The following is an 18135-nucleotide window of genomic DNA, read 5'->3' as shown; positions in this document are numbered from 1 at the left end:
TAGTCAAAAATAAATAGTAAAGTACAGATACCCCCAAGAAACTACTTAAGTAGTAGTTTAAAGTATTTTTGCACCACTGACTTTTACATTTGAGTCATTTCACAGACACTCTTATCCAGAGCAACTAGGGTGAAATGCCTTGCCCAAGGGCACTTTGACAGATTTTTCATCTAGTTGGCTCAGGGAATCGAACCAGCGACCTTTCGGTAACTGGCCCAATGATCTTAACCGCTAGGCTACCTGTCGCCCTTGTCCTCTACTTTAAAGTAAGAAACACGTGGAATACCACAGGGCAGGGTTATAACAGAACAACTCATTGTCAGTGATGTGCTTAAAGTGGATCCTATAGTTGTGAAATCCCAGGAGATTGGCAGAGACTTGAAGAGAGAAAGAGAGAGAGAGAGACCCAGGTGTAACTCTGCTACTGCTGCTGATGACAACCAGACCACCTTCCCCTCTACTGACGTTATATTTTGTTTCTCCTCAGCATTTCTTTCCACAAGAAAATAGACTTGTAGATTACAGGTGAAACAGACTCTCTGATGAGGGAAGCACTTAGCTGGAAGACTTGGCAGAGACTGTTGAAGTTTGATTCATCCCAACCAACCACCCAGGGCCCAGCCAAAAATAAAAACTCTCCTAGTATTTCAGTTGATGTGCAGGTGATACTGTTAGACATAATATACACAGACATGTTAGGGTGGCAGGTAGCCTAATAGTTAGAGCGTTGGACTAGTAACCGAAAGGTTGCAAGATCGAATCCCCAAGCCGACAAGGTAAAAATCTGCCGTTCTGCCCCTGAACAAGGCAGTTAACCTACTGTTCCTAGCCGTCCTTGAAAATAAGAATTTGTTCTTAAATGACTTGCCTCGTTAAATAAAGATGTTACCTTGTTCATGTAACATATAAAATGAGCCCATGTCAGATGCACCTACACACTACACATACAAGTAACTGCCAAAATGAAGGAAACACCAACATAAAGTGTCTTAATAGGGTGTTGGGCCACCATGAGCCAGAACAGCATCAATGCAGCTTGGCACAGATTCTACAAGTATCTCTATTGTAGGGATGCAATATTCATCTTCCACAAGCAAGAAATTCCATCATTTGTTGTGTTGTTGATGGTGGTGGAAAACACCGTCTCAGGCACCATTCCAGAATCTCCCATAAGTGTTCAATTGGGTTGAGATCTGGTGACAGACGGCCATGGCATGTGGTTTACATCATTTTCATGCTCATCAAATCATTCAGTGAGTACCCCCTGTATATAGCCCAGCTATTGTAATTTACTGCTTCTATTTAATCATTTGTTATTCTTCTATTACATTTGGGGGGGATTTTCTTAAAAATGCAATATTGGTTAAGGGCTTGTAAGTAATTATTTCACTGTAAGGTCTACACCTTACATGTGCGCATGTGACAAATACAATTTGATTTGATTTGAGTACTCGTGGACTGGGGGATGGGGGCATTGTCATCCATAGCCATGTTAGCCAAAATAATGGCCTGCCAACATTTTTAAACATGACCCAAAGAATAATGGGATTTTAATTGCTTAAATAACTCAGGAACCACACCTGTGTGGAAGCACCTTCTTTCAATATACTTTGTATCCCTCATTTACTCAAGTGTTTTCATTATTTTGGCAGTTACATGTAACTACATTAGCCTCACTGCCGGTAAATGCATGACAGATTCACATGCTACAATAGCTCCCCCTAGTGTCAACTGATCAAATGGCTACGGTTTGCTAAAGACTGTAGACTGGACTAAACTAAGACACAAATGTCCTGAGTAAGGACAACATTCAGTTAAAATGATAAATGTTTCAGTATATAGTATTAACCAAAACATTGGATCTGACAGCTTGAGTTTGACCCTTAATTAAGCCACTATGCCAGCAGGGTGTGTCCAAACCTAGGACACTAGAGGGCACCCACACCTCACTGATCACACCAGTGTTCCCCAGACCAGCTCTCACCATGCTCCCTCTGCCTGGCTGTCGCCTGCAGCGCCTCATTCAAATTGAATTACACAGTGAAATAGGATTACATGTTAGAGAACTATTGTTGGAGTCTGGAAGAAAAGTAGACTCAGTACATATTAACACAAACACACATTCCTGTCTGGCATTCTGATTCAAGTCTTGAATAAAACTAGACTGGGAGAATATATTGTTACACATGCTATTCCCTGGTGTAGCATGATGACTTATTTTAGCATTCAGCCTCTGCTTATCTTGAGTGAGTAAAGAAACTGAGTTATGGGCCTATAACAATGTGTGGTGGTGAATGCGTATGTATGAATGAAACAGTGCTGAGTTATGGGCCTATAACAATGTGTGGTGGTGAATGCGTGTGTATGAATGAAACAGTGCTGATTTAGAGACACTTTATTATGGCTGGTGTTCCACTAGATAGTGGGTTGGGGAGCTGATATCCCTTTATAGACGGCTTGTTGCTTCTTCCATGACCCTCTCTGGTACACAGGGACGCCTCTGAGGCAGAATACAATTAAAAAGAGAGAAGTTTATAGAGTCTAAAATAATCTAACAGACATCTAGAGCCCTCCTGAGCCTGGGTACTCATTCTTAACCTTCATCAGCATTTAGTGATGCATAATGAGAATAGAAAGGGGGACTATTGAGTGTGTGTGTGTGTGTGTCAGATGGATAGAGGAGAGCACGTCAGAGACCTCCTTCTCTTTGATGTCTCAGTCATATGGCTGATTGACACACTCCACAGAGACCTTATCCTCCAGTGACCTCTCACCTCTGACCTCAGTCTTGTATGAGGGTAGAGTCTCTGGCTATCACAGATTTATAGCTAATTAACCCCTGAACTGAGATCAATTAACCCTGTAACATCACCTTAATAGATAGCCAAACAAGCTGTATTAGCAGATACAGATAACTCCAAATTTCACAAAGGTCAAAGGGTATTGTAACATTTGAGATCCAGAGGAAAGCAGGAAGCTGAGGAAAAGATATCATCTATCAGATAGAAAAAAACGTAGACGGATAGACAGACAGACTGACAGACTGAACCAGACTGACTGAACCAGACAGACAGACAGACAGACTGAACTGGATCGACTGAACCAGACAGACAGACATTATGTTTCTATCTAATGAAGTGGAAGTAGAGCCGAGCAGTGAGCAGCAGCAGTATATGCTGACACTTCAGATATCCAGTAGTCCGGCCCATTAACCTGCTCCTAATGAACTGTGTTATAGGAAATGTTTTTATTAATCACACAGCACCGGGTGACACACGTGTGCTCTCCAGGCTCACTGTGTACATCAATAAGCTTCAACGAGGCTGTAGATTGACTAGACACCCTGCAGGAAACTACATCAGGGCCAAGCAAGCTGCTCACAGCGTTCATGTGTCCATCAGAATGAAAAGGGATCCATTCAGCTTCGGGACTGACATAACAAAGTCAGAACCGGCCCTAACCAACAAGGGAAGTTCCTGTCCTTCAGATGTCATTGAGGAAAACGTTATGTATGCCCCATGTGTGTTGGCATTGGTTAACACTGAAATGTGACTGTGACATGGTCATGATCACCACCTGTTGCACACAGCAGGTGAACCACAATGGTCAGAGACAGTCTGTTAGTCTCCAGAAGGTCATAGAAAAGTTTATTCCAATCATTTGCATCAATAGCTTGATTCCCTAAATGCATTAAATGGGTTTCCAAACAGCAGCCATCATTATCATACATAATGACATGCTTGGTTCCACTGACATAATGTGTGCAAAAGTGCAAACCAGTCAATTAGTTTAGTAGAACCACAGTGGGTTTGACTATGTTCTGCTTGACTGCTGATGAGAAATAGTGTGAGGGCATGAGAGAGAGATAGTTGGGGGCACAGGCATGAGGGGCAGGGAGAGAGAGAGAGAGAGAGAGAGAGACTGTTTAAACGTCAATGCCCGTATACGATTCCTTGTCAGTCCACACACGCTGATATGAGCAACGCCAAGGATTCCATTCATCAACTAGGCTTCACCGCGGTGGATATACACTGATACAGCCGAACAGATAGCATCTACTTCATTCTCACTCACACGGCTGCAGGTTGAGCAGGAATTGCATACACTATTTTTCGTGGATGGTAATGCGGTACATTCTCATGGATTTCCAATGTTCTAGTGATTGGACTCAAACCCGGGAAAAGTAAAAGGACAGGTGCGTGTTGAAGGAGCCCAGGTGTAGCAGCTGAGCCTACGTTGGACATGGGACCCTATCTTAGCTTTGGGGAATACAGTGCGGAAGGAATAGCGTCTTCGTGAAGGAAAGCTGACTTCGGGCTGAAGCGGGAATCTGAGGCACTGCGCGCGGCAGAAAAATGCGTTCCAACCACGGCTTTATCTTGCTTCTCCTTAACGGAACAGCGTGCTTGGTAAGCAAGAGGGGCGGAGGTGCCCAGCAGTGTAAAAAAAAAAAAGTTACACCAGTCATATGTGTGTCTGTGTCCATAGTTCCATGTCCATTCACCCCCGTCGTTAATAGGCTACCTCTTCCTTCAGACATGTGCCACTCATTTGTTTGGCGAAAAGTGAAGGGAATTAACTGTGCATATGGTGTCGCACGAGCTACTGGACCCGACAAGGTTCCCTCTCCCAGGGCAGAGACCCGCGTCAGTGAGTAAGCTGTGAGCGGTTGTCATGGATAGCATGCTGCGCCACGGACAACGGTCCCGTTCATTAAGTGTGCCTCGAAACTCCATATTGGAGTTCCTCGGTTGAAGCCTATTCTATCCGTTGCTGAAGTTATTTATTGATGGACAACGAAAGAGGACTGACTCTTTGACCGATCATTACTATTTGTTATTAAAAAAAATGTGAAAGATAACTTAATAACGGTACAAAGGCGAGACGAATAGGCTACCTGGCATGAGACACAGTGCAACGTGTGTCCCCCCATACAGGTAATGCCTGGTCAATATTTTAATGTTTCATTGTGCAAGGTTGAGTAAAAAAAAAAAGATGGAATTTCTCGAATTTTATATTGACCACTAGCTGATTATTGCAGGCAACACAAATCGACGTTAGTGCACAACCTGGTGTATACTCAAATCAAAATGATGTTATGATTAATGATCTGCAATTACCACAGGATTTAGAGTCCTGGTAAATTTAACGATTTTAATGAGATAAACATAACTAACATCAAGATGAAACTAAGTGCCTTATGGGGCATGTTTATTGACCATGCTGTGTGCAAAATTTTAGCCTAGACTTTAATTTTCTAAACAAATTTACGTCATCATGCTTTACATTTATATCTATATATAGATTAACAATCTAATTTGGCAAATTTAGAGGCAAATTGTAGCATCAAGAACAAAAACTGAATGACGGAGGCTAAATTCAAGTGTTGTCGCAAGGTTGCTTCTTTGATGTGTTGTGTTGTGTTCTGTTGTGACACCTTTGTGTCAGAGCGGCCGACCTTGTGGCTTTGTAAAGGCACACACACTGAATAACCTTGGGCGCTTCTGACTGAACAAAGACTGTAGTCTACAGGTGAATGTAGGCTAATAATAAACTATTCAAAGAGTTATTACCCATTGGGCACAGATGTCAGTTCAACGTCTAGTTATCGTTGAGTTGGCAACTAATGTAAAGTCAAGGTGAAATCAACAAAACATGTCACCATGTCATTGGATTTAGTTTAAAAGTTGGGTGAAAAAAGACGAAATCCCTTTTTGTTGATTTTTTTTTTCAAATCCAATCAGTTTTCCACATTGATTCAATGTTATCACATTGATTTATTCGATAGAAATGGCGTGGAAACAAGTTGATTAAACCAGTTTTTACCCACTGGGTAGTTGCCTAATCCAGGATTTTAAGCACAACAAATTCGTAAAATATAGTAAGAATTGGATTCTTAACATATCATACGAATTGCAAAAACATTTTTTTTTAAATATTAAAGGATGTAACCACAGAGTTTCTAAACCCAGAGGTGCAATATCGCAAGACTTCCTGGGAACACTTGCCAAACAAACCAAGCAGAGCAGGCTGGGGTTTCAGAAGTCAGTGAGAGAAGTGACATTTGTTTCCTTAGTTGTTCATTTTCTTGAAATCTAAAGGCACAACCTAGATTCGACCCAACGCCAAGTAGTTGAACATATTATTACTCCAACCTCGTGAAAGTGACAAACTGACACCTTCTCATTTTCCTCAAAACCAACATTATATCGAAGCACTGCCTTTGATTTGACGGCCAGCACATTGCAGTTCCCCTTAGACTCAGTGACTTGTTTCAGCCCACTAGCCAACATCACCATGACATCGCCTATAAGTGTGATTAGGGATTTCTATTGGAGAAGCAGTTTCTGTCTACGTACTGTGCTGTCTTTGATGTAACATATTACACGAAATGGATGACATGGTACACAATTTGATGAGGTAGTACACAAAAAACAGGGACAATTTATGGCTCTTGAGCACCACTTTCAAAACTACTGGCTGAAATGATACAAAAGTTTGAGAGTGCGTCATAAAGTAGGTAAGCTATTTTAAATAAAGACATAGGCCACTGTTTAGTCTACGTGAAATTAAAATGAGATTATGAATCCTTCAAAATAAAAGTCATCATCAGGCCAAATCTACCACCGTCTCAAAAGTATTTTTCTTCATTGATTGAACACATCTTACAAAGGATTTGGGTCGTAAGAATGTTCCCCTTCCATTTCCTCCCATCTAAGAGAGAGTTGTTAGGAGCCGGAGAGCATGTTTACGCTTCAAGGTGTATGTTCACACATGCTTGCCACATACTCTCAAATGCAGCAGCTTTGCACTAATGATGTAATTCATTGGAGTGCAGTTTCTATCAATATTCTACCATGTTGCCTATCTAAAAACCGTGGCGCACCACATCTCTCAGCAGGGAATCTTGGGTAATTCATTAGCAGCATGACATTGATAAATTATAGAGCAATTAATAAATTATACAACTTATTACACAATAGAGCTCGGATTAATAATGATAGACCATGCATTTATATTCAAATTCAGCTGATTTCCCTATTGTACCGCCCCACTCAATATCAGTGTGTAGCCTTTGTCTCTAGGGTGTATAAACCCACTCTGTCTGGATGGAAATAAGGTTATTAATACTCTATCAACATGAAGAAAGCAACAATAATGTGATGGATTTAGCGTCTCAAATGTTAATTACTATGCCAAGCATTGGTTGATATGAATAATAATAATAATGAGAAATTATAGTACGTTTTTGGCGAGGGTTTAGCAATGTTTCATTCTATGACATGCAGCTCAGAGATGGGATTCATTTGTTTTTAATGGACTAAATGGCTCGAGCATTCAGTGTTATACAGTCAAGAGCCTATTACAACTAATGTGTTGGTTAAATGTTTATATTAGGGCTATTAACTCAGCACTAGTCTCATAGCAATACCATTAGATCCTTACAGTAAGACAGGCAATATCAGGGGCTTTCTCCAGGTTCACACGCACACACACACACAGATCGAGAGAGAAAGACCGAGCGAGAGACAGGTAAGGGGAGTCTGGCTCCTAGCATATCCACTGTGTGCCTTGTGCCCATGCTCATAATGACTGGGGTTACAAAAGGGATGAATAAGGAAGAGAGTGCAGAAAGGGAGAGTTAGCAGTCAAATACAGGGCGAGGGACAGCCTAGTGTGGATAGGATAGAAAAAGACAAGGAGAGAAATGTGTAGAACAGCATACAACGAGAACAGAGAGTATGGAGAGAGACAGAATGAAATGAAAGAGTTGGGGGAGAGAAAGACGGAGGGAAGGAGAGGGATTGAAATGGATAGAGCGTAGAATAGATGGAGGAGTAAGAGTAGTAGTAATAATAATAATACATTTTATTTGGTGGACGCCTTTCAGGACACTCAAGGACATTTTCCATTAACAGTACGTCTACATCAAATCAAGTGTAACAATCCATGTGCAATTATAAATCAAAGGACCAGACAAAACAGGACACATAAAATGAGGAGGGGGGGCTTGGGTAGAGGATATAAACCAAGTTTAGGGTAAGGGTTTGAGTTTAGGGGGTAGGGTTGGGAATAGGCAAAGTGAAGGGTTTGGGTTTAGGGGGTAGGGTTGGGAATAGGCAAAGGGAAGGGTTTGGGTTTAGGGGGTAGGGTTGGGAATAGGCAAAGGGGAGGGTTTAGGGTAAGGGTTTAGGGGAAGGGTTTAGGGGGTAGGGTTGGGAATAGGCAAAGGGGAGGGTTTAGGGTAAGGGTTTGGGTTTAGGGGGTAGAGTTGGGAATAGGCAAAGGGAAGGGTTTAGGGTAAGGGTTTGGGTTTGGGTTGGGAATAGGCAAAGGGAAGGGTTTAGGGTAAGGGTTTGGGTTTAGGGGGTAGGGTTGGGAATAGGCAAAGGGGAGGGTTTAGGGAGTAGGGTTGGGAATAGGCAAAGGGAAGGGTAAGGGTTTGGGTTTAGGGGGTAGGGTTGGGAATAGGCAAAGGGGAGGGTTTAGGGTAAGGGTTGGGAATAGGCGAAGGGGAGGGTTTAGGGTAAGGGTTTGGGTTTAGGGAGTAGGGTTGGGAATAGGCAAATGGAAGGGTTTGGGTTTAGGGGGTAAAGTTGGGAATAGGCAAAGGGAAGGGTTTAGGGTAAGGGTTTGGGTTTAGGGGGTATGGTAGTGAATAGGCAAAGGGAAGGGTTTAGGGTAAGGGTTTCGGTTTAGGGGACACACATGAATGCTGAGAAGGGGTGTGGGACAGAGTCAATCATAGACTACAGGTTATAGGCTTCCTATGAAGAGGGGTGTTTTGAGGAGGTTTTTGAATAAGAGGACTGTGGCTTCATGTTGTATGTGTGGGCGTAGTGCATTCCAGAGCCTGGGTGCCGAGCAGCTGAAGGCCCGGGCACCCATGGTGGAGAGGCAGAATGGGGGGGTGACAAGGAGACCAGCAGTGGAGGAGCGGATGGAGCGAGAGGGGGCATAGACTGGGAAAAGGTCAGAGAGGTAGGTGAATGCCAGGTTCTGGAGGACTTTGTAGGTGAAGGAGTGTCTTAAAGTCAGTACAGGATTGCACAGGGAGACAGTGTAGATTGATGAGGATTGATGTGATGTGTTCAGTCGTTCTGGTGTGGTTCTGGACCAACTGGAATCTGTTGGTGAATTTGGTGAGGATACCAGGGAGGAGAGGGCTGCAGTAGTCCAGTCGGGAGGTGATGAAGGCATGGATGAGGGTTTCGGTGCAGTAGTATGCAAGTGATAAGAAGTTAATTGTACTGGTAAAACTAAGACAATACTGTATATTACACAATCTCGCTTTCTCTCTCACTCACGCACGCACGAACACACACACCACACACACACACACCACAGGGACGCGTGAGGGGTTATTTGCCATGGAGCACTGGTCTGAAATTTGCATTGTAACCTTCAAACAGCAGGGATCACCAGGGATGAAGGAGCTCTGCTCTCACACACTCATTCAGTGAACTCACACTCTACCCAGTTTTGGAGAGGCAGGCACGTATTGAACAAGGTCTTCTCTAGGCTAGAAGCCTCAAGTTCTCAGAGACCTTGAGAAGTTGCACATGTCCTCCACACTCCACAGATTGTCACCCTCTATACATACAGTAGTTGTCAAAGATCAGGATTTGCAGTGTATTAACTATAGTTTTACAATTCTAAGTTTAAGGGGAAATGGAATGGGAACAACAGAGAGTAGCCATAGGCCAACAGAGCTGTGTGGAATATTCGCCCAGTAAGAGATCTGAGGTGCTGTCCAAGGATCTGAAGTGGCTCTCGACTTTCGTGGGTTTTAGCATTAGTTGCGCTCCCTTTCCATGGTGCTGAACATTTCTTCTTTGTTCCCGTGATAGTTGTGTTTCCTGTCCATGGTGCTGAAACATCAGTGTGATGTCTTAAGTATTACCTGGGGCTTCTCTCAATGAAGTTACGCTGCAGACAGCACTCTGATCTATACAGCTCTATGTTTTCTGGTTATAGGCCGGGCATCTGCAGCTACATGACTGATCTATGTTTATACAGCTGTGTGTTGTATGAGCTTTATGTATATGTTGAGCATCAGGGTCTGTTCTCACTGATCTGTTTTCACTCCAGCCTTTCTACCCCTGTCCACTATGAAGTCTATAGGATCATTACATATCTGTAATCTAGTTGCCTGTGCAATTTTAGGTGTTCGTATTTCCAACTCTTCATATTGAAGAAAGATATTAAACAGAGCATCTTTCCACAGCGTGTTGTGTTATTTAAGGTTAAGAGATTGGCTGAAGGTCATTTTAACCACATGCAGCTCTTTTCCCCTCTTTTGTCTTGTCAGAAAGTCTTTGAGTCATCTGTCTTAGATACCCAGCCCTCCCTTCACAGTCAGTGACCTTGTCCACCCAGATTCATCCCTCACTAAGCAGGACAACACCGGCCATGCTCCCCCTGTACAACAACAATACATCCAAACCATTCCAAACTGAGACAGAGAGACACATACTGCACATGGCCACACAAATATGGTGCAATACAGCAATGCTGTATCAAAACAAACACATTAGATGACTGCCGATGCAAAGCTGTGCATTATAGTCCTAGTGCCTCTCTGTCTTGCTGTCTCCAGGTTCAATCACAGCTTCAAACATTGTCAATCAGTCACAAACAGTACAGTTATACTATGGCCTCACAAACACAGATAAGCTATAGCCATATCTCTGTCTCTCGTTTTGTCTGTTGATTGTTTTGTCTAACCTTTATCTATCCAGGTTTCATTGAGATCAAAAGTCTTTCACAAGATGGACCAGGTCCAAGACAAGAGCAGGAAGGGTCACGGTGTAACAAGAGGTTACAGACATTAAAACACCTCCCTGTGGACAATGGATTCTTATTGTACTTCAATAATTCCTCCAACAGACTAGAGCTAGACAGACACACTACAGTGAATGAGAGGAGCTTTAGAGAAGAGGCAGAGAAAAGGTCCAGTGGTGTTATTATGGACAGGCTGTCACTTCCTGCTCGGGTTATAAAACAGCTTGAGTTATGCACAGGCATGGCATGGACGACCCTAGAGGTGCACCATTCTCCTGCCCACCCAGCGAGTACCCCAGTGCTGGCCCTCAGGCCGCCCTCAGCCCCCCAGGCCCTCAGCATCCCCTGCTGCCTGATTGACTGACATACAGCAGTAGAGAGGCATGATGGGTAGAGGGAGATTGTGCTCTGTGACATCAGACAGGCACAAAGCTGCCTGTCCACAGACAGAAAACACTTTTCTGCACAAGCGCAATTGTCAAATCAAATTTTACAGATCTTCATCTTACCGTGAAATTCTTACTTAAAAGCTCTTAACCAACAATGCAGTTTGGGGGGCCTCCCGGGTGGTTAAGGGCCACCAGAGACTCTGGGTTCGCGCCCAGGCTCTGTCATAACCGGCCGCGACCAGGAGGTCCGTGGGGCTACGCACAATTGGTCTAGCATTGTCCGGGTTAGTGAGGGCTCAGCCAACTCTATATTATCCATGTCGTTGTTCAGCCAACTCGGTGAAACATAAGATATTAGAGTTTTTAATGTCCCGTTGGTAGGATAGTCTCGAACAGAGCTCATCCAGTTAATTCTCCAGTGATTGCACGTTGGCCAATAGGACGGATGGTAGAGCCGGGTTACCCACTCGCCAACAAATTTTCACAAGGCACCCGGATCTGCTGCCACTGTATCTCTGTCTCCTCTTCATGCGAATGACGGGGATTTGGGCCTGGTCCGGGAGCAGCAGTATATCCTTCGCGTCAGACTCATTAAAGAAAAAAATCTTCGTCCAGTTCGAGGTGAGTAATCGCTGTTCTGATATCCAGAAGCTCTTTTCGGTCATAAGAGATGGTAGCAGAAACATTATGTGCAAAAATAGGTTATAAGCAACGTGAAAAAACACACAAAATAGCACAAATGGTTAGGAGCCCGTGAAACAGCAGCCATCCCCTCCGGCTCCATTGTGTGGCATGGATGACCCTAGAGATGCGCCTTTCTCCTGCCCAACCAGTTGTGGCATTCTCCTCTGAAACACTGGTGTACATAGAAAAAAAGGGCCTTGGATGAATTGGGCTAGAGAATATGTTACAGTATGTGTCTGGCAGGAATTGTTTGAACCACACAACAATGCTATACAAAGGTTGTAAAAGGCTCTGCATGGTCAATCCGACGTCTGCTGTGACGTCTGCACAAGTCAGAGCAAACATTCGTGCTCTCAAATATTTGAACAATGCGGATGGCTTTGTATAGCTCCACATTGACATGATTGGTTGACAGTAGGTTGGGGCGGGAGGTCCTGTATAAACACAAACTCACTTCCTTGACAACTTCCTTCACAACAGCTCTGCTGTCAACCAATAGTGTCAATGCGGAGCTATAGAATTAGAAATCATTTCCCCTTTGATTATTAGGAAGGAAGCGTCACACTATTTTATTCCTCTGAGAATGCTAGCCACTCGAGAGCTTCCTATTTGTGCTGAATATACTTTTATTTATGTAAATAAAAAGTTCTCAAGAACAAACAGCTTTAGAGAGCGGACGGTGGTGGAACTCCTTTTTACTGGAAATAGAAGCAGGTTTATTAGAAGAGGGGACATCTGTCACCATCTGCTACTACAAAGAGACCACTAGTGATGTCCTCCTGATGATGCAGTGGGCTATGGGTCCCATGCTAACCTCACCAGGCTGTGACGGGCGCTCCTGGTGACATCATCAGGGGGTGATGGGGCTTCTGCTGACCTCACCAGTCTGTGACGGGCTGTTTGGTTACAGTAGGGAGGGAGAAAAGACACACAAGTATCTACCCACTCCAACAACCAGCTGGGTATATCCAGGGTATAGTCCCGAGATGTTGAAGTGATCTGAAGGACTAGAGTACTATATGTCTCCAAGGGTAGTGCTCTGCTCTGGATGGGTTTTCTGTTTACTGTTCTAGAACAGACTGAGTTTGTACTGTAGCTTAAAGGAGATGAATGATGTCGGTTGGAGCCGTGACAATGTCGATGGAGATGTCCACACACTGTTGATGTTTGTACTATAACCAGACAGAAAAGACAGTTAATACTAACTATGTCCACTGATGTGACCTCAAATGAAAGTTAAGCCCAGTATTCCACAGTGCATCACCACAGAGAGAGTGTGTTAGAGAGAGTTAGAGGGAGAGAGGGAGAGATAGAGAGAGGGAGGTAGAGGGAGAGAGAGAGAGTCCAGTCCCCTCTCAGGTCCTTTCAGACAGGTGGGCATATACAGTAGTAGAACTCTGCGTTAATCAGTTCTATCCCATCAACCCCTGCTCTCGCTCTCCTCCTGCTCTATTCTGCTCCAGCACCGCACTCCACTCAGCCGCCTTGTCGATATCTTATAATGTACAAATTTGATAGCCAATTCAGAGCAAGGTCTCTCCTTCAGCATACTAAATGAAGCTGCAGGTCCAGTGGGATGGTAGAACTGAACTTGTCCAAAATGAGTAAGGAGCTCAAAACAGAGAGAAAGTGGCTGAATGTAGTGAGTTCATCCACCCAGCATAGAGCTGAATGTAGTGAGTTCATCCACCCAGCATAGAGCTGAATGCAGTGAGTTCATCCACCCAGCATAGAGCTGAATGTAGTGAGTTCATCCACACAGCATAGAGCTGAATGCAGTGAATTCATCCACCCAGCGCAGAGCTGAATTTAGTGAGTTCATCCACCCAGCGCAGAGCTGAATTTAGTGAGTTCATCCACCCAGCGCAGAGCTGAATTTAGTGAGTTCATCCACCCAGCATAGAGCTGAATGTAGTGAGTTCATCCACCCAGCGCAGAGCTGAATGTAGTGAGTTCATCCACCCAGCATAGAGCTGAATTTAGTGAGTTCATCCACCCAGCATAGAGCTGAATTTAGTGAGTTCATCCACCCAGCGCAGAGCTAAGCTCCGGTGATCCCCTTGAAGCTGACATAAATTATTAATTAAGAGTCAAACGCCTTGTTTCTTGTGAAATTACCTTTCCCTCCCCCGGCCCTCCCGTCCACGCTAGCCAGTGGAATAATTAGTTATAAGGGCACAGCCGCTCTCCGATTTTAATCATGTAACAGAAGGAGAATATTCCTACAGTGAACGCATTAGGTCTGGAGTTTGGTGGGAGGGAAAAACCCCACAAAGCGTCGATGAACACTCTGGAAATATGAGCAGGCGCTTGAGCCTGTAATTAAAAATGTATGTCATATTAGAGATGAAGATTTCAACTCATCAGCCAGAGGAAAATTGAGAGCTTATTGAAGCCATCTGCTGCCCAGGAGAAGGATGTGCTGCAATAACACCTGCTGTGTGTCTCTATATGATCGAATACCATATACACCGTCTCTATACATGTGGATATTGATGAGAAGACACATCTGAATAGGTAAAACTCTCTATTTTCAGTAGCAGTATTTCTCTAGTTGACACCATGGCCTCTCATCACCACCTGAGCACTGTGACAGAACAGAGATTTGAGCTAACTTTCTCCATAATCTCTGTTCTGGCTTTTAGCAACTGTGTGCCGTGACACCAGGGGAACGGGAGGGTAAAATGGTGTAACTGTCACTTTAATAGTCTGAACATTTCCTGTGGAGCTGGTGGGCTCTTGTTGATCATTTCCTCCCTCTCATCCTCTCCCGTTCCTCTACCCCCTGCCGCGAGAGAGGCCCCAGGCCTGTACTCACTAACGCTTAATGCGTCACAATTACCACAGTGATGGAGCCTACAGACCCCCCACATTCCCTCCAAACATTTCACTGACTCACACATGACAGACAGACGACAAAATCACCCCCCGCCAACAACCCCAGACTCGATGATTGCACCTTCGCCCTCATTTCAGCTTTGTGTAGCTCAGATCGGCTGATAAGCACTCTTTATGAAGCTTCATAAGTACTTTGAAACCTAACACCAACATTGTTCCTCGGATTACAACTCAGCTGCTGTTAAACAGGTCTATTCATCTTCTTCAAACTGCTGTGCCATGCTATGTCAGTCTTATACAGCACTATTCAGCCTCATAGCATGTGTTTCCATCTTTCACTTCAGACATCCGTCAACATAAGCAGGCCAGTGTATAACCTTCAGCACGGTGACTCACTCTACACAAGCGCTCCTTCAAACCGTTAACCATCTGCTCTAAAGCGAGGGGGATCTCATCCTCATTGTTTTATTACCCCAGTAATCATCCATGAAGCCTGTTCTAACGTGTCTCCCACACTGACGCTGTGCACTTCAATCGTTTGTTCTACAGCAGCACTATCTCTTCCCTAACCTCTAACACACACGTCCTGTCTCACCCCGAATGCTCTGTTTACATATTCAGCTCCTTAAACGAACACATCTCATGCAAGTTATGGCTCAGTGAGATTGTATTATAGAGGGGACAACGTGTTTGTTGTTCAGCTCTTCTCCTTGCCGGCACTGCCTGTCTGAGTCACTGAATCACTGTGTGTCTGGGAAATGAGCTTAATGTAAAACACAAGAGACAGAGTGTCATAAAGATTCATACAGTGGCACATTCCACACAACCCTGGAGGGCACTGTGATGGCCACCACTGAGACTCTGCAGTGCCACCTAGGGAGACTGGCAGACACCGTCCCATGAAGGGAGAGGAGTCAAACCCAAAGTGGCACATCATTCAGGGATAAGTGGGAACAGTGTATTTGCAATCACAGTCACTGCACCTGGCACGCACTCTCGGGCAAGAGAAGGCTTCTGAATAGATTCAAATCAATATCTTCTGCTCCATGTTTTTTATTCATTATTAATGAAGCCAATGAGGGATTCTCAGGGAGGCTATCAGAAATGTCAAATAATATCACATTTTAGCCAACAGGGTTCCTTGTCAGGCTGATGTGTTTGTGTCTGAATGAGGGTCAGCTCTCTGTGGGAAACATGGGAGACAGTGTTCACTGTGGCCCAGCCCAGGTAAACAGACCAGGGGTGTGTAGTGTTCACTGTGGCCCAGCCCAGGTAAACAGACCAGGGGTGTGTAGTGTTCACTGTGACCCAGCCCAGGTAAACAGACCAGGGGTGTGTAGTGTTCACTGTGGCCCAGCCCAGGTTAACAGACCAGGGGTGTGTAGTGTTGACTGCCCAGCCCAGGTAAACAGACCAGGGGTGTGTAGTGTTCACTGTGGCCCAGCCCAGGTAAACAGACCAGGGGTGTGTAGTGTTGACTGTGGCCCAGCCCAGGTAAACAGACCAGGGGTGTGTAGTGTTGACTGTGGCTCAGCCCAGGTTAACAGACCAGGGGTGTGTAGTGTTCACTGTGGCCCAGCCCAGGTACCCAGACCAGGGGTGTGTAGTGTTGACTGTGGCCCAGCCCAGGTAAACAGACCAGGGGTGTGTAGTGTTGACTGTGGCCCAGCCCAGGTAAACAGACCAGGGGTGTGTAGTGTTGACTGTGGCCCAGCCCAGGTAAACAGACCAGGGGTGTGTAGTGTTCACTGTGGCCCAGCCCAGGTACCCAGACCAGGGGTGTGTAGTGTTCACTGTGGCCCAGCCCAGGTACCCAGACCAGGGGTGTGTAGTGTTCACTGTGGCCCAGCCCAGGTACCCAGACCAGGGGTGTGTAGTGTTGACTGTGACCCAGCCCAGGTACCCAGACCAGGGGTGTGTAGTGTTCACTGTGACCCAGCCCAGGTAAACAGACCAGGGGTGTGTAGTGTTCACTGTGGCCCAGCCCAGGTAAACAGACCAGGGGTGTGTAGTGTTCACTGTGGCCCAGCCCAGGTAAACAGACCAGGGGTGTGTAGTGTTCACTGTGGCCCAGCCCAGGTAAACAGACCAGGGGTGTGTAGTGTTGACTGTGGCCCAGCCCAGGTAAACAGACCAGGGGTGTGTAGTGTTGACTGTGGCCCAGCCCAGGTAAACAGACCAGGGGTGTGTAGTGTTCAGTGGCCCAGCCCAGGTTAACAGACCAGGGGTGTGTAGTGTTCACTGTGGCCCAGCCCAGGTACCCAGACCAGGGGTGTGTAGTGTTCACTGTGGCCCAGCCCAGGTACCCAGACCAGGGGGGTGTAGTGTTCACTGTGGCCCAGCCCAGGTTAACAGACCAGGGGTGTGTAGTGTTCACTGTGGCTCAGCCCAGGTAAACAGACCAGGGGGGTGTAGTGTTCACTGTGGCCCAGCCCAGGTTAACAGACCAGGGGTGTGTAGTGTTCACTGTGGCCCAGCCCAGGTACCCAGACCAGGGGGGTGTAGTGTTCACTGTGGCCCAGCCCAGGTTAACAGACCAGGGGTGTGTAGTGTTCACTGTGGCCCAGCCCAGGTTAACAGACCAGGGGTGTGTAGTGTTCACTGTGGCCCAGCCCAGGTTAACAGACCAGGGGTGTGTAGTGTTCACTGTGGCCCAGCCCAGGTTAACAGACCAGGGGTGTGTAGTGTTCACTGTGACCCAGCCCAGGTAAACAGACCAGGGGTGTGTAGTGTTCACTGTGACCCAGCCCAGGTAAACAGACCAGGGGTGTGTAGTGTTCACTGTGGCCCAGCCCAGGTTAACAGACCAGGGGTGTGTAGTGTTGACTGCCCAGCCCAGGTAAACAGACCAGGGGTGTGTAGTGTTCACTGTGGCCCAGCCCAGGTTAACAGACCAGGGATGTGTAGTGTTGACTGTGGCACAGCCCAGGTAAACAGACCAGGGATGTGTAGTGTTGACTGTGACCCAGCCCAGGTAAACAGACCAGGGGTGTGTAGTGTTCACTGTGGCCCAGCCCAGGTAAACAGACCAGGGGTGTGTAGTGTTGACTGCCCAGCCCAGGGGTGTGTAGTGTTGACTGTGGCTCAGCCCAGGTAAACAGACCAGGGGTGTGTAGTGTTCACTGTGGCCCAGCCCAGGTACCCAGACCAGGGGTGTGTAGTGTTGACTGTGGCCCAGCCCAGGTAAACAGACCAGGGGTGTGTAGTGTTGACTGTGGCCCAGCCCAGGTAAACAGACCAGGGGTGTGTAGTGTTCACTGTGGCCCAGCCCAGGTACCCAGACCAGGGGTGTGTAGTGTTCACTGTGGCCCAGCCCAGGTTAACAGACCAGGGGTGTGTAGTGTTCACTGTGGCCCAGCCCAGGTTAACAGACCAGGGGTGTGTAGTGTTCACTGTGGCCCAGCCCAGGTTAACAGACCAGGGATGTGTAGTGTTGACT

The 18135-nt window shown here is 45.9% G+C and overlaps 1 pseudogene; it reads left to right on the top strand.

Moving 5' to 3' along the window:
• The first annotated feature begins 3948 nt into the window (after positions 1–3948).
• Positions 3949–18135, top strand: part of LOC116374493 (neurexophilin-1-like) — a 22065-nt pseudogene continuing 7878 nt past the window's right edge.

The sequence above is a fragment of the Oncorhynchus kisutch genome, linkage group LG6, assembly GCF_002021735.2.
Source record: "Oncorhynchus kisutch isolate 150728-3 linkage group LG6, Okis_V2, whole genome shotgun sequence".
In the NCBI taxonomy this organism is placed as follows: Eukaryota; Metazoa; Chordata; class Actinopteri; order Salmoniformes; family Salmonidae; genus Oncorhynchus; species Oncorhynchus kisutch.
The sequence above is the reverse complement of the archived record's forward strand: the minus strand, read 5'-3'. Positions and strand labels throughout refer to the sequence as shown.